The sequence below is a fragment of the Cantharellus anzutake genome (assembly GCF_015039405.1).
Source record: "Cantharellus anzutake strain C23 chromosome Unknown EI90scaffold_32, whole genome shotgun sequence".
Lineage (NCBI taxonomy): Eukaryota > Fungi > Basidiomycota > Agaricomycetes > Cantharellales > Hydnaceae > Cantharellus > Cantharellus anzutake.
This window is the reverse complement of record NW_024066982.1, coordinates 126,845-129,882: the sequence shown is the minus strand read 5'-3', so window position 1 is coordinate 129,882 and position 3,038 is coordinate 126,845.

The following is a 3,038-nucleotide window of genomic DNA, read 5'->3' as shown; positions in this document are numbered from 1 at the left end:
TTTTCCCTTCCTTTTTTCGATATTGTTTGTTGCCCATATGATCCACCTAAGCACATGGGACTCATCGGATATTTTTCTTCATTTTTATTTGATCATTTCTCATATATACCTGTACATGAGGATGTATCTACCTTTTCCTTTGGATTAGAAACCACCGAGTTTGCCCCTCCCAAGCTAGTAGGGAGTATTACGATGAAGAACATCAGTAAGAAGACCTCTAATCAGTCCTTGCCTTAGTGTCACCCAGAGAGGTGGGGTGAGAGATTGACTGGAGTACACCACGCACCGTACCACACCGGACCATACCATATCACCATTACCCCTTTTCCCTGACCTGTTGGATACCAATCTGGTCCCCGTCCTTTCCTGTTTTCCTAGTGGGTTAGATCCCGAGCCCGCTTATAGCGCGCGTGTACACAACACACAAAGGCAACAACAAGGCAACAGTCAAAGAATAAAAGGGGGTAAAGTAGGTGGGGAGTCCGGGGCACCCTAAGGCAGGGTGCTGAACCCTGACACTAATACTAATGAAACTTATTTTATTAGGACTACCTTTATGACCTATGAGCCAGAGCATGTGGGGAGAGGAGTAAAGAAGGAAGAGGGGTCAGACCAGAAAGTGAAGTCTTTTATACTTTCCTAAGGGCTCTGGTTTTCACACTATTTACATTGCTGAGTAATCTTGTATTGAGCCTAGTAATCCTCTTGTGTAAGCAATCAGCATCCCATTCTGCTTCTGGAACTTTCTGGAAGTTTTAGTGTGGGAATCAGTTGATTGCACTGCCTAACATCTATCGTGACCTTGGTTACCCTTGTTTACTGAGCCACATCTCATGGGGTTATTTGTTAGCTTAAAAGTGTAGCTTTCTGTTGGTATAAACAATAGTAAACTCAGAGGATTATTGATGAAGAGCTAAATTTTTCAAGATTTAATTTTGAGGTTCTCCAGATTGCTTTGGCATTAACTCATCCATTTTCCTACATTTAATTCTGGATAAATTAGCCTTATCCTTGGACTCGAATTCTTTAGTTTTGTATGTCTAGCTCATCCATTTCCACCACAAACTCAGGATGTTTGAGTCAGTCTTGTCTGCAAGCTTGTTTCAATCTTGTTAAATTTGTCTCTCCCTCAATTCTCCAGATTTTAACATGTTCTATCCACAGACCTATGCTTCAACTCTTCAAGACTGACAAAGGTTTATATTTTTTCCTATTTTCCTCATATCAATATTTTCAATTCTTCTCATACCTGACCAATTTTCATCACATGAATTTCTTAATTTTCTCTTTGTCATTTATTTCATAAGTTTGTAAAACTAATTTCCCCCATTGGCGCCTACACTGGCCTTACACTTGAGTATGGTGAGGCTGCCACCTTTGGCCCTCAATTGGGTTGTCACAGTAGTCTGTGGTAGTGCCCTGACAGCTCTCAGCAAACCCTGGCCCATGCCTTGACATTAACCTAGACACACTAGAGCTTGGCACAGCACTCCCACTGAGATGCTGAGGCCACAGCCCCTCCACACTGAGTCATCCCCTCTGTCTAGAAAGACCTTTCTAACACTCAACATGCTCATCCAACATGGAGGCTCTCTCTGATAGATCAACCAAGGTTTCAGTGGCCAAACCTGTTACAAAAATGGGGCCAGAGGCACCCATTTTCATCCATCCTTGGTGCAGGAAGATCAAAAGGGGATTTTATAGGTGGTTTTATATGAGATGTAACAAGTAGTTTCACAGTGGTGTTTTGGTTGATTATTGATTGGTTAACATTCAATATACAAAACACATGATAAGGGCTGTGCACAGAGCCCATAAGGTCTAGAATCTCCAAACTAATGGAATTGGAGGGCAGGGCACCACTCCTTGAGCAACTGAAGATCAATGTCACAATGTCAGCATCAATGGTACTGACATGCTTACCCATGAGGTTGGCACTGAGTATTGGATACCAGGAGAACCCCCTGGAAGATGTCAGTACCAGAGAAAGAGGGTGCATTTGGAGACCATACCCCACTCCACAGCCTCAGTCAACAGGTTGTGCCTTGGAGTGATAATTTTGCCTTTTCACTTTCAATGCTCTCACACATGCTGGTGGGCATATGCTGGTTGAGTTTGGTCCACACTGACAACAAGTACTGGGTCAGCCAAGTGAAGATGGTCCATGTTGTTTGCACAACATCTATAACATAAGCACATGTACTCTGGGCACTTTCCATCCAGTGCTGCATTGGGGTAAGCATGGGTTTGGCTATCTGCTGGTTCTAAAACAAAAGTCAATTATCAGAATGGAGAAATAGGATGTCAAGGCCCACTTGAGTATAGTAAGCAATTATATTTTCTATCTATTAATTACTAGAGACCTTTAACCCATGGGTTTAGTGGTCTCTAGCTCCTGCAGAGGGACTCAGGCCTCACCCAAACACCATGGAATGTGATTCTTGTTATATTGTCCTGCTTGTCTATGTAGTATTTGGGGGAAGAAAATAGGATATGCAGTGATCATTTATGCTGTTAGCTGTGAGTGGATATAAAGATAATGTAAGGCCAGTGTAGGTTCCAGCCTGGGTGACTCCTCAGTCCTCAAGTCAATTGAAAGCTGATACAGGTACTACTGTCATGCTGTCATGCCTTGACATCCAATGTCCCATAAAAGCACCTGGATGAGGCCAGGGGGCCTCTGGGTCCAAGGATGGGCCCTGAACCCATCTCTAACAGTGACATGATACCATAATCTCCTGTGTGCAAATCAAGTGCTATGAGCTCTCAGAGGAGGGGACCTGAGCTTCATGAGCTCTCAGACCTCATTGTACAGATTTGCTGATGTGCATTTACAAGACCTCCATAAGCAATGAGTTATGCAGGGGTGCAAGGGCTGGCCCCTTGGTGCATAAGTGATCACCATATATCTTATTATTTATTATCTGTAAGGAATGGGTAGTGGCTTTACTTTATTTTTTGTTATTCCTTGTTGTACCCCTGTATTTACTTATGTATTGCCCAGGGTTGAGTGAAGGGAACTTCACTCTACTCCCTCA